This window comes from Taudactylus pleione, unplaced genomic scaffold (assembly GCF_031769625.1).
Source record: "Taudactylus pleione unplaced genomic scaffold, aTauple2 ptg000550l, whole genome shotgun sequence".
In the NCBI taxonomy this organism is placed as follows: Eukaryota; Metazoa; Chordata; class Amphibia; order Anura; family Myobatrachidae; genus Taudactylus; species Taudactylus pleione.
Genome location: NW_028284952.1, coordinates 1028994 through 1052500, shown reverse-complemented (window position 1 = coordinate 1052500; position 23507 = coordinate 1028994). Strand labels below are relative to the sequence as shown.

At 37.2% G+C, this 23507-nt stretch overlaps 3 non-coding genes and 75 pseudogenes across 3 annotated transcripts; all 78 read right to left on the bottom strand.

Annotated features, from left to right (window-relative positions):
• Window positions 1-165: 165 nt before the first annotated feature.
• Window positions 166-284, bottom strand: LOC148486914 (5S ribosomal RNA; annotated as a pseudogene).
• Window positions 285-400: 116 nt separating this feature from the next.
• LOC148486913 (5S ribosomal RNA) lies at window positions 401-519 on the bottom strand (annotated as a pseudogene).
• Window positions 520-635: 116 nt separating this feature from the next.
• Window positions 636-754, bottom strand: LOC148486912 (5S ribosomal RNA; annotated as a pseudogene).
• A 350-nt stretch (window positions 755-1104) lies between these two features.
• On the bottom strand, window positions 1105-1223 carry LOC148486911 (5S ribosomal RNA; annotated as a pseudogene).
• A 116-nt stretch (window positions 1224-1339) lies between these two features.
• On the bottom strand, window positions 1340-1458 carry LOC148486910 (5S ribosomal RNA; annotated as a pseudogene).
• Window positions 1459-1803: 345 nt separating this feature from the next.
• LOC148486909 (5S ribosomal RNA) lies at window positions 1804-1922 on the bottom strand (annotated as a pseudogene).
• Window positions 1923-2508: 586 nt separating this feature from the next.
• On the bottom strand, window positions 2509-2627 carry LOC148486908 (5S ribosomal RNA; annotated as a pseudogene).
• A 116-nt stretch (window positions 2628-2743) lies between these two features.
• Window positions 2744-2862, bottom strand: LOC148486907 (5S ribosomal RNA; annotated as a pseudogene).
• Window positions 2863-3213: 351 nt separating this feature from the next.
• Window positions 3214-3332, bottom strand: LOC148486906 (5S ribosomal RNA; annotated as a pseudogene).
• Window positions 3333-3448: 116 nt separating this feature from the next.
• Window positions 3449-3567, bottom strand: LOC148486905 (5S ribosomal RNA; annotated as a pseudogene).
• A 345-nt stretch (window positions 3568-3912) lies between these two features.
• Window positions 3913-4031, bottom strand: LOC148486904 (5S ribosomal RNA; annotated as a pseudogene).
• A 586-nt stretch (window positions 4032-4617) lies between these two features.
• Window positions 4618-4736, bottom strand: LOC148486903 (5S ribosomal RNA; annotated as a pseudogene).
• Window positions 4737-4852: 116 nt separating this feature from the next.
• On the bottom strand, window positions 4853-4971 carry LOC148486902 (5S ribosomal RNA; annotated as a pseudogene).
• A 116-nt stretch (window positions 4972-5087) lies between these two features.
• Window positions 5088-5206, bottom strand: LOC148486901 (5S ribosomal RNA; annotated as a pseudogene).
• A 351-nt stretch (window positions 5207-5557) lies between these two features.
• On the bottom strand, window positions 5558-5676 carry LOC148486900 (5S ribosomal RNA; annotated as a pseudogene).
• A 116-nt stretch (window positions 5677-5792) lies between these two features.
• LOC148486899 (5S ribosomal RNA) lies at window positions 5793-5911 on the bottom strand (annotated as a pseudogene).
• Window positions 5912-6026: 115 nt separating this feature from the next.
• LOC148486898 (5S ribosomal RNA) lies at window positions 6027-6145 on the bottom strand (annotated as a pseudogene).
• Window positions 6146-6261: 116 nt separating this feature from the next.
• Window positions 6262-6380, bottom strand: LOC148486897 (5S ribosomal RNA; annotated as a pseudogene).
• Window positions 6381-6496: 116 nt separating this feature from the next.
• Window positions 6497-6615, bottom strand: LOC148486896 (5S ribosomal RNA; annotated as a pseudogene).
• A 117-nt stretch (window positions 6616-6732) lies between these two features.
• On the bottom strand, window positions 6733-6851 carry LOC148486895 (5S ribosomal RNA; annotated as a pseudogene).
• Window positions 6852-6962: 111 nt separating this feature from the next.
• LOC148486894 (5S ribosomal RNA) lies at window positions 6963-7081 on the bottom strand (annotated as a pseudogene).
• Window positions 7082-7432: 351 nt separating this feature from the next.
• Window positions 7433-7551, bottom strand: LOC148486893 (5S ribosomal RNA; annotated as a pseudogene).
• Window positions 7552-7667: 116 nt separating this feature from the next.
• Window positions 7668-7786, bottom strand: LOC148486892 (5S ribosomal RNA; annotated as a pseudogene).
• A 115-nt stretch (window positions 7787-7901) lies between these two features.
• On the bottom strand, window positions 7902-8020 carry LOC148486891 (5S ribosomal RNA; annotated as a pseudogene).
• A 116-nt stretch (window positions 8021-8136) lies between these two features.
• Window positions 8137-8255, bottom strand: LOC148486890 (5S ribosomal RNA; annotated as a pseudogene).
• A 116-nt stretch (window positions 8256-8371) lies between these two features.
• LOC148486889 (5S ribosomal RNA) lies at window positions 8372-8490 on the bottom strand (annotated as a pseudogene).
• A 350-nt stretch (window positions 8491-8840) lies between these two features.
• Window positions 8841-8959, bottom strand: LOC148486888 (5S ribosomal RNA; annotated as a pseudogene).
• Window positions 8960-9075: 116 nt separating this feature from the next.
• LOC148486887 (5S ribosomal RNA) lies at window positions 9076-9194 on the bottom strand (annotated as a pseudogene).
• Window positions 9195-9310: 116 nt separating this feature from the next.
• LOC148486886 (5S ribosomal RNA) lies at window positions 9311-9429 on the bottom strand (annotated as a pseudogene).
• A 115-nt stretch (window positions 9430-9544) lies between these two features.
• LOC148486885 (5S ribosomal RNA) lies at window positions 9545-9663 on the bottom strand (annotated as a pseudogene).
• A 116-nt stretch (window positions 9664-9779) lies between these two features.
• LOC148486884 (5S ribosomal RNA) lies at window positions 9780-9898 on the bottom strand (annotated as a pseudogene).
• Window positions 9899-10014: 116 nt separating this feature from the next.
• LOC148486883 (5S ribosomal RNA) lies at window positions 10015-10133 on the bottom strand (annotated as a pseudogene).
• A 117-nt stretch (window positions 10134-10250) lies between these two features.
• On the bottom strand, window positions 10251-10369 carry LOC148486882 (5S ribosomal RNA; annotated as a pseudogene).
• Window positions 10370-10485: 116 nt separating this feature from the next.
• On the bottom strand, window positions 10486-10604 carry LOC148486881 (5S ribosomal RNA; annotated as a pseudogene).
• A 116-nt stretch (window positions 10605-10720) lies between these two features.
• Window positions 10721-10839, bottom strand: LOC148486880 (5S ribosomal RNA; annotated as a pseudogene).
• A 115-nt stretch (window positions 10840-10954) lies between these two features.
• On the bottom strand, window positions 10955-11073 carry LOC148486879 (5S ribosomal RNA; annotated as a pseudogene).
• Window positions 11074-11189: 116 nt separating this feature from the next.
• Window positions 11190-11308, bottom strand: LOC148486878 (5S ribosomal RNA; annotated as a pseudogene).
• Window positions 11309-11424: 116 nt separating this feature from the next.
• On the bottom strand, window positions 11425-11543 carry LOC148486877 (5S ribosomal RNA; annotated as a pseudogene).
• Window positions 11544-11654: 111 nt separating this feature from the next.
• Window positions 11655-11773, bottom strand: LOC148486876 (5S ribosomal RNA; annotated as a pseudogene).
• Window positions 11774-11889: 116 nt separating this feature from the next.
• LOC148486875 (5S ribosomal RNA) lies at window positions 11890-12008 on the bottom strand (annotated as a pseudogene).
• A 351-nt stretch (window positions 12009-12359) lies between these two features.
• LOC148486874 (5S ribosomal RNA) lies at window positions 12360-12478 on the bottom strand (annotated as a pseudogene).
• A 116-nt stretch (window positions 12479-12594) lies between these two features.
• Window positions 12595-12713, bottom strand: LOC148486873 (5S ribosomal RNA; annotated as a pseudogene).
• A 115-nt stretch (window positions 12714-12828) lies between these two features.
• On the bottom strand, window positions 12829-12947 carry LOC148486872 (5S ribosomal RNA; annotated as a pseudogene).
• A 116-nt stretch (window positions 12948-13063) lies between these two features.
• On the bottom strand, window positions 13064-13182 carry LOC148486871 (5S ribosomal RNA; annotated as a pseudogene).
• Window positions 13183-13298: 116 nt separating this feature from the next.
• Window positions 13299-13417, bottom strand: LOC148486870 (5S ribosomal RNA; annotated as a pseudogene).
• Window positions 13418-13767: 350 nt separating this feature from the next.
• LOC148486869 (5S ribosomal RNA) lies at window positions 13768-13886 on the bottom strand (annotated as a pseudogene).
• Window positions 13887-14002: 116 nt separating this feature from the next.
• Window positions 14003-14121, bottom strand: LOC148486868 (5S ribosomal RNA; annotated as a pseudogene).
• Window positions 14122-14471: 350 nt separating this feature from the next.
• Window positions 14472-14591, bottom strand: LOC148486867 (5S ribosomal RNA; annotated as a pseudogene).
• A 116-nt stretch (window positions 14592-14707) lies between these two features.
• LOC148486866 (5S ribosomal RNA) lies at window positions 14708-14826 on the bottom strand. Its single transcript, XR_015871139.1, has one exon. It is a non-coding gene; the product is annotated as a 5S ribosomal RNA (ribosomal RNA).
• Window positions 14827-14942: 116 nt separating this feature from the next.
• Window positions 14943-15061, bottom strand: LOC148486865 (5S ribosomal RNA; annotated as a pseudogene).
• A 116-nt stretch (window positions 15062-15177) lies between these two features.
• LOC148486864 (5S ribosomal RNA) lies at window positions 15178-15296 on the bottom strand (annotated as a pseudogene).
• A 347-nt stretch (window positions 15297-15643) lies between these two features.
• On the bottom strand, window positions 15644-15762 carry LOC148486863 (5S ribosomal RNA; annotated as a pseudogene).
• Window positions 15763-15878: 116 nt separating this feature from the next.
• On the bottom strand, window positions 15879-15997 carry LOC148486862 (5S ribosomal RNA; annotated as a pseudogene).
• A 351-nt stretch (window positions 15998-16348) lies between these two features.
• On the bottom strand, window positions 16349-16467 carry LOC148486861 (5S ribosomal RNA; annotated as a pseudogene).
• Window positions 16468-16583: 116 nt separating this feature from the next.
• On the bottom strand, window positions 16584-16702 carry LOC148486860 (5S ribosomal RNA; annotated as a pseudogene).
• Window positions 16703-16817: 115 nt separating this feature from the next.
• On the bottom strand, window positions 16818-16936 carry LOC148486859 (5S ribosomal RNA; annotated as a pseudogene).
• Window positions 16937-17052: 116 nt separating this feature from the next.
• Window positions 17053-17171, bottom strand: LOC148486858 (5S ribosomal RNA; annotated as a pseudogene).
• A 116-nt stretch (window positions 17172-17287) lies between these two features.
• Window positions 17288-17406, bottom strand: LOC148486857 (5S ribosomal RNA; annotated as a pseudogene).
• Window positions 17407-17756: 350 nt separating this feature from the next.
• LOC148486856 (5S ribosomal RNA) lies at window positions 17757-17875 on the bottom strand (annotated as a pseudogene).
• Window positions 17876-17991: 116 nt separating this feature from the next.
• Window positions 17992-18110, bottom strand: LOC148486855 (5S ribosomal RNA; annotated as a pseudogene).
• Window positions 18111-18460: 350 nt separating this feature from the next.
• LOC148486854 (5S ribosomal RNA) lies at window positions 18461-18580 on the bottom strand (annotated as a pseudogene).
• Window positions 18581-18696: 116 nt separating this feature from the next.
• On the bottom strand, window positions 18697-18815 carry LOC148486853 (5S ribosomal RNA). Its single transcript, XR_015871138.1, has one exon. It is a non-coding gene; the product is annotated as a 5S ribosomal RNA (ribosomal RNA).
• Window positions 18816-18931: 116 nt separating this feature from the next.
• LOC148486852 (5S ribosomal RNA) lies at window positions 18932-19050 on the bottom strand (annotated as a pseudogene).
• Window positions 19051-19166: 116 nt separating this feature from the next.
• Window positions 19167-19285, bottom strand: LOC148486851 (5S ribosomal RNA; annotated as a pseudogene).
• A 347-nt stretch (window positions 19286-19632) lies between these two features.
• On the bottom strand, window positions 19633-19751 carry LOC148486850 (5S ribosomal RNA; annotated as a pseudogene).
• Window positions 19752-19868: 117 nt separating this feature from the next.
• Window positions 19869-19987, bottom strand: LOC148486849 (5S ribosomal RNA; annotated as a pseudogene).
• A 116-nt stretch (window positions 19988-20103) lies between these two features.
• Window positions 20104-20222, bottom strand: LOC148486848 (5S ribosomal RNA; annotated as a pseudogene).
• A 116-nt stretch (window positions 20223-20338) lies between these two features.
• LOC148486847 (5S ribosomal RNA) lies at window positions 20339-20457 on the bottom strand (annotated as a pseudogene).
• Window positions 20458-20573: 116 nt separating this feature from the next.
• Window positions 20574-20692, bottom strand: LOC148486846 (5S ribosomal RNA; annotated as a pseudogene).
• A 115-nt stretch (window positions 20693-20807) lies between these two features.
• Window positions 20808-20926, bottom strand: LOC148486845 (5S ribosomal RNA; annotated as a pseudogene).
• A 116-nt stretch (window positions 20927-21042) lies between these two features.
• On the bottom strand, window positions 21043-21161 carry LOC148486844 (5S ribosomal RNA; annotated as a pseudogene).
• Window positions 21162-21277: 116 nt separating this feature from the next.
• LOC148486843 (5S ribosomal RNA) lies at window positions 21278-21396 on the bottom strand (annotated as a pseudogene).
• Window positions 21397-21746: 350 nt separating this feature from the next.
• On the bottom strand, window positions 21747-21865 carry LOC148486842 (5S ribosomal RNA; annotated as a pseudogene).
• A 116-nt stretch (window positions 21866-21981) lies between these two features.
• On the bottom strand, window positions 21982-22100 carry LOC148486841 (5S ribosomal RNA; annotated as a pseudogene).
• A 350-nt stretch (window positions 22101-22450) lies between these two features.
• Window positions 22451-22570, bottom strand: LOC148486840 (5S ribosomal RNA; annotated as a pseudogene).
• Window positions 22571-22686: 116 nt separating this feature from the next.
• LOC148486839 (5S ribosomal RNA) lies at window positions 22687-22805 on the bottom strand. Its single transcript, XR_015871137.1, has one exon. It is a non-coding gene; the product is annotated as a 5S ribosomal RNA (ribosomal RNA).
• Window positions 22806-22921: 116 nt separating this feature from the next.
• LOC148486838 (5S ribosomal RNA) lies at window positions 22922-23040 on the bottom strand (annotated as a pseudogene).
• A 116-nt stretch (window positions 23041-23156) lies between these two features.
• On the bottom strand, window positions 23157-23275 carry LOC148486837 (5S ribosomal RNA; annotated as a pseudogene).
• Window positions 23276-23507: the final 232 nt, after the last annotated feature.

Sequence of the window (23507 nt, the reverse complement as noted above, 5' to 3'; positions counted from 1 at the left end):
TCCAAGATAAGACGAGATTGGGCATGTCCAGTGTGGATTGGCTGTAGGTGGTCAAAAACATTAACTTTAGACCTCTATTACTTCTTAACTCAAGTAAATTCATTGATAAGTTGAAAAAATTAAATGTAAAATGTAATAGAAAAGAATGTTATGGCAGTATAAAATTACCTACAGCACCTGGGATTCCTAGGTGGTCTCCCATCCAAGTACTAACCAGGTCCAACACTGCATAGCTTCCAAGATCAGATGGGATTGGGCATGTCCAGTGTGGTTTGGCTGTAGGTGCCCAAAAACATTAACTTTAGACCTCTTTTACTTCTTAACTCAAGTAAATTCATTGATAAGTTGAAAAAATGAAATGTAAAATGTAATAGAATAGAATGTTTTGGGTGTCTAAAATTACCTACAGCACCTGGTATTCCCAGGTGGTCTCCCATCCAAGTACAAACGAGGCCCAACACTGCATAGCTTCCAAGATCGGACGAGATTGGGCATGTCCAGTGTGGTTTGGCTGTAGGTGCTCAAAAGAATTACATTTAGACCTCTATTACTTCTTAACTCAAGTAAATTCCTTGATAAGTTGAAAAAATTAAATGTAAAATGTAATAGAAAAGAATGTTATGGCAGTATAAAATTACCTACAGCTCCTGGTATTCCCAGGTGGTCTCCCATCCAAGTACTAACCAGGCCCAACACTGCATAGCTTCCAATATCAGACGAGATTGGGCATGTCCACTGTGGTTTGGCTGTAGGTGCTCAAAAGCGTTAAATTTAGACCGCTTTTACTTCTTAACACAAGTAAATTCATTGATAAGTTGAAAAAATTATTGTAAAATGTAATAGAAAAGAATGTTATGGCAGTATACAATTTCCTACTGCACCTGGTTTTCCCAGGTGGTCTCCCATCCAAATACTGACCATGCCCAACACTGCATAGCTACCAAGATAAGACGAGATAGGGCACGTCCAGTGTGGATTGGCTGTAGGTGCTCAAAAGTAATAACTTTAGACCTCTATTACTTCTTAACTCAAGTAAATTCATTGATAAGTTGAAAAAATTAAATTTAAAATGTAATAGAAAAGAATGTTATGGCAGTATAAAATTACCTACAGCACCTGGGATTCCTAGGTGGTCTCCTATCCAAGTACTAAACAGGTCCAACACTGCATAGCTTCCAAGATCAGACGAGATTGGGCATGTCCAGTGTGGTTTGGCTGTAGGTGCTCAAAAACATTAACTTTAGACCTCTTTTACTTCTTAACTCAAGTAAATTCATTGATAAGTTGAAAAAATTAAATGTAAAATGTAATAGAAAAGAATGTTATGGCTGCATAAAATTACTTACAGCACCTGGTATTCCCAGGTGGTCTCCCATCCAAGTACTAACCAGGCCCAACACTGCATAGCTTCCAAGATCAGACGAGATTGGGCATGTCCAGTGTGGTTTGGCTGTAGGTGCTCAAAAACATTAACTTTAGACCTCTATTACTTCTTAACTCAAGTAAATTCAATGATAAGTTGAAAAATGAAATGTAAAATGTAATAGAAAAGAATGTTATGGAAGTATAAAATTACCTACAGAACCTGGGATTCCTAGGTAGTCTCCCATCCAAGTACAAACAAGTCCCAACACTGCATAGCTTCCAAGATCAGACGACATTGGCCATGTCCAGTGTGGTTTGGCTATAGGTGCTGAAAAATATTAACTTTAGACCTCTATTACTTCTTAACTCAAGGAAATTCATTGATAAGTTGAAAAAATTAAATGTAAAATGTAATAGACTGTTATGGCAGTATAAAATTACCTACAGCACCTGGGATTCCTAGGTGGTCTCCCATCCAAGTACTAACCAGGCCCAACACTGCATAGCTTCCAAGATCAGATGAGATTGGGCATGTCCAGTGTGGTTTGGCTGTAGGTGCTCAAAAACGTTAACTTTAGTCCTCTTTTACTTCTTTACTCAAGTAAATTCATTGATAAGTTGAAAAAATTAAATGTAAAATGTAATAGAAAAGAATCTTATGGCAGTATAAAATTACCTACAGAACCTGGGATTCCTAGGTAGTCTCCCATCCAAGTAGAAACCAGTCCCAACACTGCATAGCTTCCAAGATCAGACGAGATTGGGCATGTCCAGTGTGGTTTGGCTGTGGGTGCTCAAAAACATTAACTTTAGACCTGTATTACTTCTTAACTCAAGTAAATTCATTGATAAGTTGAAAAAATTAAATGTAAAATGTAATAGAAAAGAATGCTATGGCTGTATAAAATTACCTACTGCACCTGGTTTTCGCAGGTGGTCTCCCATCCAAGTACGGACCACGCCCAACACTGCATAGCTTCCAAGATAAGACGAGATTGGGCATGTCCAGTGTGGATTGGCTGTAGGTGGTCAAAAACATTAACTTTAGACCTCTATTACTTCTTAACTCAAGTAAATTCATTGATAAGTTGAAAAAATTAAATGTAAAATGTAATAGAAAAGAATGTTATGGCAGTATAAAATTACCTACAGCACCTGGGATTCCTAGGTGGTCTCCCATCCAAGTACTAACCAGGTCCAAAACTGCATAGCTTCCAAGATCAGATGGGATTGGGCATGTCCAGTGTGGTTTGGCTGTAGGTGCCCAAAAACATTAACTTTAGACCTCTTTTACTTCTTAACTCAAGTAAATTCATTGATAAGTTGAAAAAATGAAATGTAAAATGTAATAGAATAGAATGTTTTGGGTGTCTAAAATTACCTACAGCACCTGGTATTCCCAGGTGGTCTCCCATCCAAGTACAAACGAGGCCCAACACTGCATAGCTTCCAAGATCGGACGAGATTGGGCATGTCCAGTGTGGTTTGGCTGTAGGTGCTCAAAAGAATTACATTTAGACCTCTATTACTTCTTAACTCAAGTAAATTCCTTGATAAGTTGAAAAAATTAAATGTAAAATGTAATAGAAAAGAATGTTATGGCAGTATAAAATTTCCTACTGCACCTGGTTTTCCCAGGTGGTCTCCCATCCAAATACTGACCATGCCCAACACTGCATAGCTACCAAGATAAGACGAGATAGGGCACGTCCAGTGTGGATTGGCTGTAGGTGCTCAAAAGTAATAACTTTAGACCTCTATTACTTCTTAACTCAAGTAAATTCATTGATAAGTTGAAAAAATTAAATTTAAAATGTAATAGAAAAGAATGTTATGGCAGTATAAAATTACCTACAGCACCTGGGATTCCTAGGTGGTCTCCTATCCAAGTACTAAACAGGTCCAACACTGCATAGCTTCCAAGATCAGACGAGATTGGGCATGTCCAGTGTGGTTTGGCTGTAGGTGCTCAAAAACATTAACTTTAGACCTCTTTTACTTCTTAACTCAAGTAAATTCATTGATAAGTTGAAAAAATTAAATGTAAAATGTAATAGAAAAGAATGTTATGGCTGCATAAAATTACTTACAGCACCTGGTATTCCCAGGTGGTCTCCCATCCAAGTACTAACCAGGCCCAACACTGCATAGCTTCCAAGATCAGACGAGATTGGGCATGTCCAGTGTGGTTTGGCTGTAGGTGCTCAAAAACATTAACTTTAGACCTCTATTACTTCTTAACTCAAGTAAATTCAATGATAAGTTGAAAAATGAAATGTAAAATGTAATAGAAAAGAATGTTATGGAAGTATAAAATTACCTACAGAACCTGGGATTCCTAGGTAGTCTCCCATCCAAGTACAAACAAGTCCCAACACTGCATAGCTTCCAAGATCAGACGACATTGGCCATGTCCAGTGTGGTTTGGCTATAGGTGCTGAAAAATATTAACTTTAGACCTCTATTACTTCTTAACTCAAGGAAATTCATTGATAAGTTGAAAAAATTAAATGTAAAATGTAATAGACTGTTATGGCAGTATAAAATTACCTACAGCACCTGGGATTCCTAGGTGGTCTCCCATCCAAGTACTAACCAAGCCCAACACTGCATAGCTTCCAAGATCAGATGAGATTGGGCATGTCCAGTGTGGTTTGGCTGTAGGTGCTCAAAAACGTTAACTTTAGACCTCTTTTACTTCTTTACTCAAGTAAATTCATTGATAAGTTGAAAAAATTAAATGTAAAATGTAATAGAAAAGAATCTTATGGCAGTTTAAAATTACCTACAGAACCTGGGATTCCTAGGTAGTCTCCCATCCAAGTAGAAACCAGTCCCAACACTGCATAGCTTCCAAGATCAGACGAGATTGGGCATGTCCAGTGTGGTTTGGCTGTGGGTGCTCAAAAACATTAACTTTAGACCTGTATTACTTCTTAACTCAAGTAAATTCATTGATAAGTTGAAAAAATTAAATGTAAAATGTAATAGAAAAGAATGCTATGGCAGTATAAAATTACCTACTGCACCTGGTTTTCGCAGGTGGTCTCCCATCCAAGTACGGACCACGCCCAACACTGCATAGCTTCCAAGATAAGACGAGATTGGGCATGTCCAGTGTGGATTGGCTGTAGGTGGTCAAAAACATTAACTTTAGACCTCTATTACTTCTTAACTCAAGTAAATTCATTGATAAGTTGAAAAAATTAAATGTAAAATGTAATAGAAAAGAATGTTATGGCAGTATAAAATTACCTACAGCACCTGGGATTCCTAGGTGGTCTCCCATCCAAGTACTAACCAGGTCCAACACTGCATAGCTTCCAAGATCAGATGGGATTGGGCATGTCCAGTGTGGTTTGGCTGTAGGTGCCCAAAAACATTAACTTTAGACCTCTTTTACTTCTTAACTCAAGTAAATTCATTGATAAGTTGAAAAAATGAAATGTAAAATGTAATAGAATAGAATGTTTTGGGTGTCTAAAATTACCTACAGCACCTGGTATTCCCAGGTGGTCTCCCATCCAAGTACAAACGAGGCCCAACACTGCATAGCTTCCAAGATCGGACGAGATTGGGCATGTCCAGTGTGGTTTGGCTGTAGGTGCTCAAAAGAATTACATTTAGACCTCTATTACTTCTTAACTCAAGTAAATTCCTTGATAAGTTGAATAAATTAAATGTAAAATGTAATAGAAAAGAATGTTATGGCAGTATAAAATTACCTACAGCTCCTGGTATTCCCAGGTGGTCTCCCATCCAAGTACTAACCAGGCCCAACACTGCATAGCTTCCAATATCAGACGAGATTGGGCATGTCCACTGTGGTTTGGCTGTAGGTGCTCAAAAGCGTTAAATTTAGACCGCTTTTACTTCTTAACACAAGTAAATTCATTGATAAGTTGAAAAAATTAAATGTAAAATGTAATAGAAAAGAATGTTATGGCAGTATAAAATTTCCTACTGCACCTGGTTTTCCCAGGTGGTCTCCCATCCAAATACTGACCATGCCCAACACTGCATAGCTACCAAGATAAGACGAGATAGGGCACGTCCAGTGTGGATTGGCTGTAGGTGCTCAAAAGTAATAACTTTAGACCTCTATTACTTCTTAACTCAAGTAAATTCATTGATAAGTTGAAAAAATTAAATTTAAAATGTAATAGAAAAGAATGTTATGGCAGTATAAAATTACCTACAGCACCTGGGATTCCTAGGTGGTCTCCTATCCAAGTACTAAACAGGTCCAACACTGCATAGCTTCCAAGATCAGACGAGATTGGGCATGTCCAGTGTGGTTTGGCTGTAGGTGCTCAAAAACATTAACTTTAGACCTCTTTTACTTCTTAACTCAAGTAAAGTCATTGATAAGTTGAAAAAATTAAATGTAAAATGTAATAGAAAAGAATGTTATGGCTGCATAAAATTTCTTACAGCACCTGGTATTCCCAGGTGGTCTCCCATCCAAGTACTAACCAGGCCCAACACTGCATAGCTTCCAAGATCAGACGAGATTGGGCATGTCCAGTGTGGTTTGGCTGTAGGTGCTCAAAAACATTAACTTTAGACCTCTATTACTTCTTAACTCAAGTAAATTCAATGATAAGTTGAAAAATGAAATGTAAAATGTAATAGAAAAGAATGTTATGGAAGTATAAAATTACCTACAGAACCTGGGATTCCTAGGTAGTCTCCCATCCAAGTACAAACAAGTCCCAACACTGCATAGCTTCCAAGATCAGATGAGATTGGGCATGTCCAGTGTGGTTTGGCTGTAGGTGCTCAAAAGCATTAACTTTAGACATCTATTACTTCTTAACTCAAGTAAATTCATTGATAAGTTGAAAAAATTAAATGTAAAATGTAATAGAAAAGACGGTTATGGCAGTATAAAATTACCTACAGCACCTGGGATTCCTAGGTAGTCTCCCATCCAAGTACAAACCAGTCCCAACACTGCATAGCTTCCAAGATCAGATGAGATTGGGCATGTCCAGTGTGGTTTGGCTGTAGGTGCTCAAAAATATTAACTTTTAACGTCTTTTACTTCTTTACTCAAGTAAATTCATTGATAATTTGAAAAAATTAAATGTAAAATGAAATAGAAAAGACTGTTATGGGAGTATAAAATTACCTATAGCACCTGGTATTCCTAGGTGGTCTCCCATCCAAGTACTAACCAGGCCCTACACTGCATAGCTTCCGAGATCCGATGAGATTGGACATGTCCAGTGTGGTTTGGCTATAGTTTCTCAAAAATATTAACTTTAGACCTCTATTACTTCTTAACTCAAGTAAATTCAATGATAAGTGGAAAAAAATAAAATGTAAAATGTAATAGAAAAGAATGTTATGGCAGTATAAAATTACCTACAGCACCTGGTATTCCCAGGTGGATTCCCATCCAAGTACTAACCATGCCCAACACTGCATAGCTTCCAAGATCAGACGACATTGGCCATGTCCAGTGTGGTTTGGCTATAGGTGCTGAAAAATATTAACTTTAGACCTCTATTACTTCTTAACTCAAGGAAATTCATTGATAAGTTGAAAAAATTAAATGTAAAATGTAATAGACTGTTATGGCAGTATAAAATTACCTACAGCACCTTTGATTCCTAGGTGGTCTCCCATCCAAGTACTAACCAGGCCCAACACTGCATAGTTTCTAAGATCAGATGAGATTGGGCATGTCCAGTGTGGTTTGGCTGTAGGTGCTCAAAAACATTAACTTTAGACCTCTTTTACTTCTTTACTCAAGTAAATTCATTGATAAGTTGAAAAAATTAAATGTAAAATGTAATAGAAAAGAATCTTATGGCAGTATAAAATTACCTACAGAACCTGGGATTCCTAGGTAGTCTCCCATCCAAGTAGAAACCAGTCCCAACACTGCATAGCTTCCAAGATCAGACGAGATTGGGCATGTCCAGTGTGGATTGGCTGTAGGTGGTCAAAAACATTAACTTTAGACCTCTATTACTTCTTAACTCAAGTAAATTCATTGATAAGTTGAAAAAATTAAATGTAAAATGTAATAGAAAAGAATGTTATGGCAGTATAAAATTACCTACAGCACCTGGTATTCCCAGGTGGTCTCCCATCCAAGTACTGACCATGCCCAACACTGCATAGCTTCCAAGATCAAACGACATTGGCCATGTCCAGTGTGGTTTGGCTATAGGTGCTGAAAAATATTAACTTTAGACCTCTTTTACTTCTTAACTCAAGTAAATTCATTGCTAAGTTGAAAAAATGTAATGTAAAATGTAATAGAAAAGAATGTTATGGCTATATAAAATTACCTACAGCACCTGGTATTCCCAGGTGGTCTCCCATCCAAGTACTAACCAGGCCCAACACTGCATAGCTTCCAAGATCAGATGAGATTGGGCATGTCCAGTGTGGTTTGCCTGTAGGTGCTAAAAGCCTTAACTTTAGACCTCTTTTACTTCTTAACTCAAGTAAATTCATTGATAAGTTGAAAAAATTAAATGTAAAATGTAATAGAAAAGACTGTTATTGCAGTATAAAATTACCTACAGCATCTGGGATTCCTAGGTGGTCTCCCATCCAAGTACTAACCAGGTCCAACACTGCATAGCTTCCAAGATCAGACGAGATTGGGCATGTCCAGTGTGGTTTGGCTGTAGGTGCCCAAAAACATTAACTTTAGACCTCTTTTACTTCTTAACTCAAGAAAATTCATTGATAAGTTGAAAAAATGAAATGTAAAATGTAATAGAATAGAATGTTTTGGGTGTCTAAAATTACCTACAGCACCTGGTATTCCCAGGTGGTCTCCCATCCAAGTACAAACGAGGCCCAACACTGCATAGCTTCCAAGATCGGACGAGATTGGGCATGTCCAGTGTGGTTTGGCTGTAGGTGCTCAAAAGAATTACATTTAGACCTCTATTACTTCTTAACTCAAGTAAATTCATTGATAAGTTGAAAAAATTAAATGTAAAATGTAATAGAAAAGAATGTTATGGCAGTATAAAATTACCTACAGCTCCTGGTATTCCCAGGTGGTCTCCCATCCAAGTACTAACCAGGCCCAACACTGCATAGCTTCCAAGATCAGATGAGATTGGGCATGTCCACTGTGGTTTGGATGTAGGTGCTCAAAAGCGTTAAATTTAGACCGCTTTTACTTCTTAACACAAGTAAATTCATTGATAAGTTGAAAAAATTAAATGTAAAATGTAATAGAAAAGAATGTTATGGCAGTATAAAATTTCCTACTGCACCTGGTTTTCCCAGGTGGTCTCCCATCCAAATACTGACCATGCCCAACACTGCATAGCTACCAAGATAAGACGAGATGGGGCATGTCCAGTGTGGATTGGCTGTAGGTGCTCAAAAGTAATAACTTTAGACCTCTTTTACTTTTTAACTCAAGTAAATTCAATGATAAGTTGAAAAATTAAATGTAAAATGTAATAGAAAAGAATGTTATGGCAGTATAAAATTACCTACAGCTCCTGGTATTCCCAGGTGGTCTCCCATCCAAGTACTAACCAGGCCCAACACTGCATAGCTTCCAAGATCAGACGAGATTGGGCATGTCCAGTGTGGTTTGGCTGTAGATGCTCAAAAACATTAACTTTAGACCTCTATTACTTCTTAACTCAAGTAAATTCATTGATAAGTTGAAAAAATTAAATTTAAAATGTAATAGAAAAGAATGTTATGGCTGCATAAAATTACTTACAGCACCTGGTATTCCCAGGTGGTCTCCCATCCAAGTACTAACCAGGCCCAACACTGCATAGCTTCCAAGATCAGACAAGATTGGGCATGTCCAGTGTGGTTTGGCTGTAGGTGCTCAAAAACATTAACTTTAGACCTCTATTACTTCTTAACTCAAGTAAATTCATTGATAAGTTGAAAAAATTAAATGTAAAATGTAATAGAAAAGAATGTTATGGCAGTATAAAATTACCTACAGTACCTGGTAATCCCTGGTGGTCTCCCATCCAAGTACTAACCAGGCCCAACACTGCATAGCTTCTAAGTTCAGACGAGATTGGGCATGTCCAGTGTGGTTTGGCAGTAGGTGCTCAAAAACATTAACTTTAGACCTCTTTTACTTCTTAACTCAAGTAAATTCAATGATAAGTTGAAAAATGAAATGTAAAATGTAATAGAAAAGAATGTTATGGAAGTATAAAATGACCTACAGAACCTTGGATTCCTAGGTAGTCTCCCATCCAAGTACAAACCAGTCCCAACACTGCATAGCTTCCAAGATCAGACGAGATTGGGCATGTCCAGTGTGGTTTGGCTGTAGGTGCTCAAAAGCATTAACTTTAGACCTCTATTACTTCTTAACTCAAGTAAATTCATTGATAAGTTGAAAAAATTAAATGTAAAATGTAATAGAAAAGACGGTTATGGCAGTATAAAATTACCTACAGCACCTGGGATTCCTAGGTAGTCTCCCATCCAAGTACTAACCAGTCCCAACACTGCCTAGCTTCCAAGATCAGATGAGATTGGGCATGTCCAGTGTGGTTTGGCTGTAGGTGCTCAAAAATATTAACTTTTAACGTCTTTTACTTCTTTACTCAAGTAAATTCATTGATAATTTGAAAAAATTAAATGTAAAATGAAATAGAAAAGACTGTTATGTCAGTATAAAATTACCTATAGCACCTGGTATTCCTAGGTGGTCTCCCATCCAAGTACTAACCAGGCCCTACACTGCATAGCTTCCAAGATCCGATGAGATTGGACATGTCCAGTGTGGTTTGGCTGTAGTTTCTCAAAAATATTAACTTTAGACCTTTATTACTTCTTAACTCAAGTAAATTCAATGATAAGTGGAAAAAAATAAAATGTAAAATGTAATAGAAAAGAATGTTATAGCAGTATAAAATTACCTACAGCACTTGGTATTCCCAGGTGGATTCCCATCCAAGTACTAACCATGCCCAACACTGCATAGCTTCCAAGATCAGACGACATTGGCCATGTCCAGTGTGGTTTTGCTATAGGTGCTGAAAAATATTAACTTTAGACCTCTATTACTTCTTAACTCAAGGAAATTCATTGATAAGTTGAAAAAATTAAATGTAAAATGTAATAGAAAAGAATGTTATGGCAGCATAAAATTACTTACAGCACCTGGTATTCCCAGGTGGTCTCCCATCCAAGTACTAACCAGGCCCAACACTGCATAGCTTCCAAGATCAGACGAGATTGGGCATGTCCAGTGTGGTTTGGCTGTAGGTGCTCAAAAACATTAACTTTAGACCTCTATTACTTCTTAACTCAAGTAAATTTTTTGATAAGTTGAAAAAATTAAATGTAAAATGTAATAGAAAAGAATGTTATGGCAGTATAAAATTACCTACAGTACCTGGTAATCCCTGGTGGTCTCCCATCTAAGTACTAACCAGGCCCAACACTGCATAGCTTCCAAGTTCAGATGAGATTGGGCATGTCCAGTGTGGTTTGGCAGTAGGTGCTCAAAAACATTAACTTTAGACCTCTTTTACTTCTTAACTCAAGTAAATTCAATGATAAGTTGAAAAATGAAATGTAAAATGTAATAGAAAAGAATGTTATGGAAGTATAAAATTACCTACAGAACCTGGGATTCCTAGGTAGTCTCCCATCCAAGTACAAACCAGTCCCAACACTGCATAGCTTCAAAGATCAGATGAGATTGGGCATGTCCAGTGTGGTTTGGCTGTAGGTGCTCAAAAATATTAACTTTTAACGTCTTTTACTTCTTTACTCAAGTAAATTCATTGATAATTTGAAAAAATTAAATGTAAAATGAAATAGAAAAGACTGTTATGGCAGTATAAAATTACCTATAGCACCTGGTATTCCTAGGTGGTCTCCCATCCAAGTACTAACCAGGCCCTACACTGCATAGCTTCCGAGATCCGATGAGATTGGACATGTCCAGTGTGGTTTGGCTGTAGTTTCTCAAAAATATTAACTTTAGACCTCTATTACTTCTTAACTCAAGTAAATTCAATGATAAGTGGAAAAAAATAAATGTAAAATGTAATAGAAAAGAATGTTATGGCAGTATAAAATTACCTACAGCACCTGGTATTCCCAGGTGGATTCCCATCCAAGTACTAACCATGCCCAACACTGCATAGTTTCCAAGATCAGACGACATTGGCCATGTCCAGTGTGGTTTGGCTATAGGTGCTGAAAAAAATTAACTTTAGACCTCTATTACTTCTTAACTCAAGGAAATTCATTGATAAGTTGAAAAAATTAAATGTAAAATGTAATAGACTGTTATGGCAGTATAAAATTACCTACAGCACCTTTGATTCCTAGGTGGTCTCCCATCCAAGTACTAACCAGGCCCAACACTGCATAGTTTCTAAGATCAGATGAGATTGGGCATGTCCAGTGTGGTTTGGCTGTAGGTGCTCAAAAACATTAACTTTAGACCTCTTTTACTTCTTTACTCAAGTAAATTCATTGATAAGTTGAAAAAATTAAATGTAAAATGTAATAGAAAAGAATCTTATGGCAGTATAAAATTACCTACAGAACCTGGGATTCCTAGGTAGTCTCCCATCCAAGTAGAAACCAGTCCCAACACTGCATAGCTTCCAAGATCAGACGAGATTGGGCATGTCCAGTGTGGTTTGGCTGTAGGTGCTCAAAAACATTAACTTTAGACCTGTATTACTTCTTAACTCAAGTAAATTCATTGATAAGTTGAAAAAATTAAATGTAAAATGTAATAGAAAAGAATGCTATGGCAGTATAAAATTACCTACTGCACCTGGTTTTCCCAGCTGGTCTCCCGTCCAAGTACGGACCACGCCCAACACTGCATAGCTTCCAAGATAAGACGAGATTGGGCATGTCCAGTGTGGATTGGCTGTAGGTGGTCAAAAACATTAACTTTAGACCTCTATTACTTCTTAACTCAAGTAAATTCATTGATAAGTTGAAAAAATTAAATGTAAAATGTAATAGAAAAGAATGTTATGGCAGTATAAAATTACCTACAGCACCTGGTATTCCCAGGTGGTCTCCCATCCAAGTACTGACCATGCCCAACACTGCATAGCTTCCAAGATCAAACGACATTGGCCATGTCCAGTGTGGTTTGGCTATAGGTGCTGAAAAATATTAACTTTAGACCTCTTTTACTTCTTAACTCAAGTAAATTCATTGCTAAGTTGAAAAAATGTAATGTAAAATGTAATAGAAAAGAATGTTATGGCTATATAAAATTACCTACAGCACCTGGTATTCCCAGGTGGTCTCCCATCCAAGTACTAACCAGGCCCAACACTGCATAGCTTCCAAGATCAGATGAGATTGGGCATGTCCAGTGTGGTTTGCCTGTAGGTGCTAAAAGCCTTAACTTTAGACCTCTTTTACTTCTTAACTCAAGTAAATTCATTGATAAGTTGAAAAAATTAAATGTAAAATGTAATAGAAAAGACTGTTATTGCAGTATAAAATTACCTACAGCATCTGGGATTCCTAGGTGGTCTCCCATCCAAGTACTAACCAGGTCCAACACTGCATTGCTCCCAAGATCAGACGAGATTGGGCATGTCCAGTGTGGTTTGGCTGTAGGTGCCCAAAAACATTAACTTTAGAACTCTTTTACTTCTTAACTCCAGAAAATTCATTGATAAGTTGAAAAAATGAAATGTAAAATGTAATAGAATAGAATGTTTTGAGTGTCTAAAATTACCTACAGCACCTGGTATTCCCAGGTGGTCTCCCATCCAAGTACAAACGAGGCCCAACACTGCATAGCTTCCAAGATCGGACGAGATTGGGCATGTCCAGTGTGGTTTGGCTGTAGGTGCTCAAAAGAATTACATTTAGACCTCTATTACTTCTTAACTCAAGTAAATTCATTGATAAGTTGAAAAAATTAAATGTAAAATGTAATAGAAAAGAATGTTATGGCAGTATAAAATTACCTACAGCTCCTGGTATTCCCAGGTGGTCTCCCATCCAAGTACTAACCAGGCCCAACACTGCATAGCATCCAAGATCAGACGAGATTGGGCATGTCCACTGTGGTTTGGCTGTAGGTGCTCAAAAGCGTTAAATTTAGACCGCTTTTACTTCTTAACACAAGTAAATTCATTGATAAGTTGAAAAAATTAAATGTAAAATGTAATAGAAAAGAATGTTATGGCAGTATAAAATTTCCTACTGCACCTGGTTTTCCCAGGTGGTCTCCCATCCAAATACTGACCATGCCCAACACTGCATAGCTACCAAGATAAGACGAGATGGGGCATGTCCAGTGTGGATTGGCTGTAGGTGCTCAAAAGTAATAACTTTAGACCTCTTTTACTTTTTAACTCAAGTAAATTCAATGATAAGTTGAAAAATTAAATGTAAAATGTAATAGAAAAGAATGTTATGGCAGTATAAAATTACCTACAGCACCTGGGATTCCTAGGTGGTCTCCTATCCAAGTACTAAACAGGTCCAACACTGCATAGCTTCCAAGATCAGACGAGATTGGGCATGTCCAGTGTGGTTTGGCTGTAGGTGCTCAAAAACATTAACTTTAGACCTCTTTTACTTCTTAACTCAAGTAAATTTATTGATAAGTTGAAAAAATTAAATGTAAAATGTAATAGAAAAGAATGTTATGGCAGTATAAAATTTCCTACAGCTCCTGGTATTCCCAGGTGGTCTCCCATCCAAGTACTAACCAGGCCCAACACTGCATAGCTTCCAAGATCAGACGAGATTGGGCATGTCCACTGTGGTTTGGCTGTAGGTGCTCAAAAGCATTAAATTTAGACCGCTTTTACATCTTAACACAAGTAAATTCATTGATAAGTTGAAAAAATTAAATGTAAAATGTAATAGAAAAGAATGTTATGGCAGTATAAAATTTCCTACTGCACCTGGTTTTCCCAGGTGGTCTCCCATCCAAATACTGACCATGCCCAACACTGCATAGCTACCAAGATAAGACGAGATGGGGCATGTCCAGTGTGGATTGGCTGTAGGTGCTCAAAAGTAATAACTTTAGACCTCTTTTACTTTTTAACTCAAGTAAATTCAATGATAATTTGAAAAATTAAATGTAAAATGTAATAGAAAAGAATGTTATGGCAGTATAAAATTACCTACAGCTCCTGGTATTCCCAGGTGGTCTCCCATCTCAAGTACTAACCAGGCCCAACACTGCATAGCTTCCAAGATCAGACGAGATTGGGCATGTCCAGTGTGGTTTGGCTGTAGATGCTCAAAAACATTAACTTTAGACCTCTATTACTTCTTAACTCAAGTAAATTCATTGATAAGTTGAAAAAATTAAATTTAAAATGTAATAGAAAAGAATGTTATGGCTGCATAAAATTACTTACAGCACCTAGTATTCCCAGGTGGTCTCCCATCCAAGTACTAACCAGGCCCAACACTGCATAGCTTCCAAGATCAGATGAGATTGGGCATGTCCAGTGTGGTTTGGCTGTAAGTGCTCAAAAACATTAACTTTAGACCTCTATTACTTCTTAACTCAAGTAAATTCATTGATAAGTTGAAAAAATTAAATGTAAAATGTAATAGAAAAGACGGTTATGGCAGTATAAAATTACCTACAGCACCTGGGATTCCTAGGTAGTCTCCCATCCAAGTACTAACCAGTCCCAACACTGCCTAGCTTCCAAGATCAGATGAGATTGGGCATGTCCAGTGTGGTTTGGCTGTAGGTGCTCAAAAATATTAACTTTTAACGTCTTTTACTTCTTTACTCAAGTAAATTCATTGATAATTTGAAAAAATTAAATGTAAAATGAAATAGAAAAGACTGTTATGTCAGTATAAAATTACCTATAGCACCTGGTATTCCTAGGTGGTCTCCCATCCAAGTACTAACCAGGCCCTACACTGCATAGCTTCCAAGATCCGATGAGATTGGACATGTCCAGTGTGGTTTGGCTGTAGTTTCTCAAAAATATTAACTTTAGACCTTTATTACTTCTTAACTCAAGTAAATTCAATGATAAGTGGAAAAAAATAAAATGTAAAATGTAATAGAAAAGAATGTTATGGCAGTATAAAATTACCTACAGCACTTGGTATTCCCAGGTGGATTCCCATCCAAGTACTAACCATGCCCAACACTGCATAGCTTCCAAAATCAGACGACATTGGCCATGTCCATTGTGGTTTGGCTATAGGTGCTGAAAAATATTAACTTTAGACCTCTATTACTTCTTAACTCAAGGAAATTCATTGATAAGTTGAAAAAATTAAATGTAAAATGTAATAGACTGTTATGGCAGTATAAAATTACCTACAGCACCTGGGATTCCTAGGTGGTCTCCCATCCAAGTACTAACCAGGCCCAACACTGCATAGTTTCTAAGATCAGATGAGATTGGGCATGTCCAGTGTGGTTTGGCTGTAGGTGCTCAAAAACATTAACTTTAGACCTCTTTTACTTCTTTACTCAAGTAAATTCATTGATAAGTTGAAAAAATTAAATGTAAAATGTAATAGAAAAGAATCTTATGGCAGTATAAAATTACCTACAGAACCTGGGATTCCTAGGTAGTCTCCCATCCAAGTAGAAACCAGTCCCAACACTGCATAGCTTCCAAGATCAGACGAGATTGGGCATGTCCAGTGTGGTTTGGCTGTAGGTGCTCAAAAACATTAACTTTAGACCTGTATTACTTCTTAACTCAAGTAAATTCATTGATAAGTTGAAAAAATTAAATGTAAAATGTAATAGAAAAGAATGCTATGGCAGTATAAAATTACCTACTGCACCTGGTTTTCCCAGCTGGTCTCCCGTCCAAGTACGGACCACGCCCAACACTGCATAGCTTCCAAGATAAGACGAGATTGGGCATGTCCAGTGTGGATTGGCTGTAGGTGGTCAAAAACATTAACTTTAGACCTCTATTACTTCTTAACTCAAGTAAATTCATTGATAAGTTGAAAAAATTAAATGTAAAATGTAATAGAAAAGAATGTTATGGCAGTATAAAATTACCTACAGCACCTGGTATTCCCAGGTGGTCTCCCATCCAAGTACTGACCATGCCCAACACTGCATAGCTTCCAAGATCAAACGACATTGGCCATGTCCAGTGTGGTTTGGCTATAGGTGCTGAAAAATATTAACTTTAGACCTCTTTTACTTCTTAACTCAAGTAAATTCATTGCTAAGTTGAAAAAATGTAATGTAAAATGTAATAGAAAAGAATGTTATGGCTATATAAAATTACCTACAGCACCTGGTATTCCCAGGTGGTCTCCCATCCAAGTACTAACCAGGCCCAACACTGCATAGCTTCCAAGATCAGACGAGATTGGGCATGTCCAGTGTGGTTTGCCTGTAGGTGCTAAAAGCCTTAACTTTAGACCTCTTTTACTTCTTAACTCAAGTAAATTCATTGATAAGTTGAAAAAATTAAATGTAAAATGTAATAGAAAAGACTGTTATTGCAGTATAAAATTACCTACAGCATCTGGGATTCCTAGGTGGTCTCCCATCCAAGTACTAACCAGGTCCAACACTGCATTGCTCCCAAGATCAGACGAGATTGGGCATGTCCAGTGTGGTTTGGCTGTAGGTGCCCAAAAACATTAACTTTAGAACTCTTTTACTTCTTAACTCAAGAAAATTCATTGATAAGTTGAAAAAATGAAATGTAAAATGTAATAGAATAGAATGTTTTGAGTGTCTAAAATTACCTACAGCACCTGGTATTCCCAGGTGGTCTCCCATCCAAGTACAAACGAGGCCCAACACTGCATAGCTTCCAAGATCGGACGAGATTGGGCATGTCCAGTGTGGTTTGGCTGTAGGTGCTCAAAAGAATTACATTTAGACCTCTATTACTTCTTAACTCAAGTAAATTCATTGATAAGTTGAAAAAATTAAATGTAAAATGTAATAGAAAAGAATGTTATGGCAGTATAAAATTACCTACAGCTCCTGGTATTCCCAGGTGGTCTCCCATCCAAGTACTAACCAGGCCCAACACTGCATAGCATCCAAGATCAGACGAGATTGGGCATGTCCACTGTGGTTTGGCTGTAGGTGCTCAAAAGCGTTAAATTTAGACCGCTTTTACTTCTTAACACAAGTAAATTCATTGATAAGTTGAAAAAATTAAATGTAAAATGTAATAGAAAAGAATGTTATGGCAGTATAAAATTTCCTACTGCACCTGGTTTTCCCAGGTGGTCTCCCATCCAAATACTGACCATGCCCAACACTGCATAGCTACCAAGATAAGACGAGATGGGGCATGTCCAGTGTGGATTGGCTGTAGGTGCTCAAAAGTAATAACTTTAGACCTCTTTTACTTTTTAACTCAAGTAAATTCAATGATAAGTTGAAAAATTAAATGTAAAATGTAATAGAAAAGAATGTTATGGCAGTATAAAATTACCTACAGCACCTGGGATTCCTAGGTGGTCTCCTATCCAAGTACTAAACAGGTCCAACACTGCATAGCTTCCAAGATCAGACGAGATTGGGCATGTCCAGTGTGGTTTGGCTGTAGGTGCTCAAAAACATTAACTTTAGACCTCTTTTACTTCTTAACTCAAGTAAATTTATTGATAAGTTGAAAAAATTAAATGTAAAATGTAATAGAAAAGAATGTTATGGCAGTATAAAATTTCCTACAGCTCCTGGTATTCCCAGGTGGTCTCCCATCCAAGTACTAACCAGGCCCAACACTGCATAGCTTCCAAGATCAGACGAGATTGGGCATGTCCACTGTGGTTTGGCTGTAGGTGCTCAAAAGCATTAAATTTAGACCGCTTTTACATCTTAACACAAGTAAATTCATTGATAAGTTGAAAAAATTAAATGTAAAATGTAATAGAAAAGAATGTTATGGCAGTATAAAATTTCCTACTGCACCTGGTTTTCCCAGGTGGTCTCCCATCCAAATACTGACCATGCCCAACACTGCATAGCTACCAAGATAAGACGAGATGGGGCATGTCCAGTGTGGATTGGCTGTAGGTGCTCAAAAGTAATAACTTTAGACCTCTTTTACTTTTTAACTCAAGTAAATTCAATGATAATTTGAAAAATTAAATGTAAAATGTAATAGAAAAGAATGTTATGGCAGTATAAAATTACCTACAGCTCCTGGTATTCCCAGGTGGTCTCCCATCTCAAGTACTAACCAGGCCCAACACTGCATAGCTTCCAAGATCAGACGAGATTGGGCATGTCCAGTGTGGTTTGGCTGTAGATGCTCAAAAACATTAATTTTAGACCTCTATTACTTCTTAACTCAAGTAAATTCAATGATAAGTTGAAAAAATTAAATTTAAAATGTAATAGAAAAGAATGTTATGGCTGCATAAAATTACTTACAGCACCTAGTATTCCCAGGTGGTCTCCCATCCAAGTACTAACCAGGCCCAACACTGCATAGCTTCCAAGATCAGATGAGATTGGGCATGTCCAGTGTGGTTTGGCTGTAAGTGCTCAAAAACATTAACTTTAGACCTCTATTACTTCTTAACTCAAGTAAATTCATTGATAAGTTGAAAAAATTAAATGTAAAATGTAATAGAAAAGACGGTTATGGCAGTATAAAATTACCTACAGCACCTGGGATTCCTAGGTAGTCTCCCATCCAAGTACTAACCAGTCCCAACACTGCCTAGCTTCCAAGATCAGATGAGATTGGGCATGTCCAGTGTGGTTTGGCTGTAGGTGCTCAAAAATATTAACTTTTAACGTCTTTTACTTCTTTACTCAAGTAAATTCATTGATAATTTGAAAAAATTAAATGTAAAATGAAATAGAAAAGACTGTTATGTCAGTATAAAATTACCTATAGCACCTGGTATTCCTAGGTGGTCTCCCATCCAAGTACTAACCAGGCCCTACACTGCATAGCTTCCAAGATCCGATGAGATTGGACATGTCCAGTGTGGTTTGGCTGTAGTTTCTCAAAAATATTAACTTTAGACCTTTATTACTTCTTAACTCAAGTAAATTCAATGATAAGTGGAAAAAAATAAAATGTAAAATGTAATAGAAAAGAATGTTATGGCAGTATAAAATTACCTACAGCACTTGGTATTCCCAGGTGGATTCCCATCCAAGTACTAACCATGCCCAACACTGCATAGCTTCCAAAATCAGACGACATTGGCCATGTCCATTGTGGTTTGGCTATAGGTGCTGAAAAATATTAACTTTAGACCTCTATTACTTCTTAACTCAAGGAAATTCATTGATAAGTTGAAAAAATTAAATGTAAAATGTAATAGACTGTTATGGCAGTATAAAATTACCTACAGCACCTGGGATTCCTAGGTGGTCTCCCATCCAAGTACTAACCAGGACCAACACTGCATAGCTTCCAAGTTCAGATGAGATTGGGCATGTCCACTGTGGTTTGGCTGTAGGTGCTCAAAAACATTAACTTTAGACCTCTTTTACTTCTTTACTCAAGTAAATTCATTGATAAGTTGAAAAAAATTACATGTAAAATGTAATAGAAAAGAATCTTATGGCAGTATAAAATTACCTACAGAACCTGGGATTCCTAGGTAGTCTCCCATCCAAGTAGAAACCAGTCCCAACACTGCATAGCTTCCAAGATCAGACGAGATTGGGCATGTCCAGTGTGGTTTGGCTGTAGGTGCTCAAAAACATTAACTTTAGACCTGTATTACTTCTTAACTCAAGTTAATTCATTGATAAGCTGAAAAAATTAAATGTTAAATGTAATAGAAAAGAATGCTATGGCAGTATAAAATTACCTACTGCACCTGGTTTTCCCAGGTGGTCTCCCATCCAAGTACGGACCACGCCCAACACTGCATAGCTTCCAAGATAAGACGAGATTGGGCATGTCCAGTGTGGATTGGCTGTAGGTGGTCAAAAACATTAACTTTAGACCTCTATTACTTCTTAACTCAAGTAAATTCATTGATAAGTTGAAAAAATTAAATGTAAAATGTAATAGAAAAGAATGTTATGGCAGTATAAAATTACCTACAGCACCTGGTATTCCCAGGTGGTCTCCCATCCAAGTACTGACCATGCCCAACACTGCATAGCTTCCAAGATCAAACGACATTGGCCATGTCCAGTGTGGTTTGGCTATAGGTGCTGAAAAATATTAACTTTAGACCTCTTTTACTTCTTAACTCAAGTAAATTCATTGCTAAGTTGAAAAAATGTAATGTAAAATGTAATAGAAAAGAATGTTATGGCTATATAAAATTACCTACAGCACCTGGTATTCCCAGGTGGTCTCCCATCCAAGTACTAACCAGGCCCAACACTGCATAGCTTCCAAGATCAGACGAGATTGGGCATGTCCAGTGTGGTTTGCCTGTAGGTGCTAAAAGCCTTAACTTTAGACCTCTTTTACTTCTTAACTCAAGTAAATTCATTGATAAGTTGAAAAAATTAAATGTAAAATGTAATAGAAAAGACTGTTATTGCAGTATAAAATTACCTACAGCATCTGGGATTCCTAGGTGGTCTCCCATCCAAGTACTAACCAGGTCCAACACTGCATTGCTCCCAAGATCAGACGAGATTGGGCATGTCCAGTGTGGTTTGGCTGTAGGTGCCCAAAAACATTAACTTTAGAACTCTTTTACTTCTTAACTCAAGAAAATTCATTGATAAGTTGAAAAAATGAAATGTAAAATGTAATAGAATAGAATGTTTTGAGTGTCTAAAATTACCTACAGCACCTGGTATTCCCAGGTGGTCTCCCATCCAAGTACAAACGAGGCCCAACACTGCATAGCTTCCAAGATCGGAAGAGATTGGGCATGTCCAGTGTGGTTTGGCTGTAGGTGCTCAAAAGAATTACATTTAGACCTCTATTACTTCTTAACTCAAGTAAATTCATTGATAAGTTGAAAAAATTAAATGTAAAATGTAATAGAAAAGAATGTTATGGCAGTATAAAATTACCTACAGCTCCTGGTATTCCCAGGTGGTCTCCCATCCAAGTACTAACCAGGCCCAACACTGCATAGCATCCAAGATCAGACGAGATTGGGCATGTCCACTGTGGTTTGGCTGTAGGTGCTCAAAAGCGTTAAATTTAGACCGCTTTTACTTCTTAACACAAGTAAATTCATTGATAAGTTGAAAAAATTAAATGTAAAATGTAATAGAAAAGAATGTTATGGCAGTATAAAATTTCCTACTGCACCTGGTTTTCCCAGGTGGTCTCCCATCCAAATACTGACCATGCCCAACACTGCATAGCTACCAAGATAAGATGAGATGGGGCATGTCCAGTGTGGATTGGCTGTAGGTGCTCAAAAGTAATAACTTTAGACCTCTTTTACTTTTTAACTCAAGTAAATTCAATGATAAGTTGAAAAATTAAATGTAAAATGTAATAGAAAAGAATGTTATGGCAGTATAAAATTACCTACAGCACCTGGGATTCCTAGGTGGTCTCCTATCCAAGTACTAAACAGGTCCAACACTGCATAGCTTCCAAGATCAGACGAGATTGGGCATGTCCAGTGTGGTTTGGCTGTAGGTGCTCAAAAACATTAACTTTAGACCTCTTTTACTTCTTAACTCAAGTAAATTTATTGATAAGTTGAAAAAATTAAATGTAAAATGTAATAGAAAAGAATGTTATGGCAGTATAAAATTTCCTACAGCTCCTGGTATTCCCAGGTGGTCTCCCATCCAAGTACTAACCAGGCCCAACACTGCATAGCTTCCAAGATCAGACGAGATTGGGCATGTCCACTGTGGTTTGGCTGTAGGTGCTCAAAAGCATTAAATTTAGACCGCTTTTACATCTTAACACAAGTAAATTCATTGATAAGTTGAAAAAATTAAATGTAAAATGTAATAGAAAAGAATGTTATGGCAGTATAAAATTTCCTACTGCACCTGGTTTTCCCAGGTGGTCTCCCATCCAAATACTGACCATGCCCAACACTGCATAGCTACCAAGATAAGACGAGATGGGGCATGTCCAGTGTGGATTGGCTGTAGGTGCTCAAAAGTAATAACTTTAGACCTCTTTTACTTTTTAACTCAAGTAAATTCAATGATAATTTGAAAAATTAAATGTAAAATGTAATAGAAAAGAATGTTATGGCAGTATAAAATTACCTACAGCTCCTGGTATTCCCAGGTGGTCTCCCATCTCAAGTACTAACCAGGCCCAACACTGCATAGCTTCCAAGATCAGACGAGATTGGGCATGTCCAGTGTGGTTTGGCTGTAGATGCTCAAAAACATTAACTTTAGACCTCTATTACTTCTTAACTCAAGTAAATTCATTGATAAGTTGAAAAAATTAAATTTAAAATGTAATAGAAAAGAATGTTATGGCTGCATAAAATTACTTACAGCACCTAGTATTCCCAGGTGGTCTCCCATCCAAGTACTAACCAGGCCCAACACTGCATAGCTTCCAAGATCAGATGAGATTGGGCATGTCCAGTGTGGTTTGGCTGTAAGTGCTCAAAAACATTAACTTTAGACCTCTATTACTTCTTAACTCAAGTAAATTCATTGATAAGTTGAAAAAATTAAATGTAAAATGTAATAGAAAAGACGGTTATGGCAGTATAAAATTACCTACAGCACCTGGGATTCCTAGGTAGTCTCCCATCCAAGTACTAACCAGTCCCAACACTGCCTAGCTTCCAAGATCAGATGAGATTGGGCATGTCCAGTGTGGTTTGGCTGTAGGTGCTCAAAAATATTAACTTTTAACGTCTTTTACTTCTTTACTCAAGTAAATTCATTGATAATTTGAAAAAATTAAATGTAAAATGAAATAGAAAAGACTGTTATGTCAGTATAAAATTACCTATAGCACCTGGTATTCCTAGGTGGTCTCCCATCCAAGTACTAACCAGGCCCTACACTGCATAGCTTCCAAGATCCGATGAGATTGGACATGTCCAGTGTGGTTTGGCTGTAGTTTCTCAAAAATATTAACTTTAGACCTTTATTACTTCTTAACTCAAGTAAATTCAATGATAAGTGGAAAAAAATAAAATGTAAAATGTAATAGAAAAGAATGTTATGGCAGTATAAAATTACCTACAGCACTTGGTATTCCCAGGTGGATTCCCATCCAAGTACTAACCATGCCCAACACTGCATAGCTTCCAAAATCAGACGACATTGGCCATGTCCATTGTGGTTTGGCTAT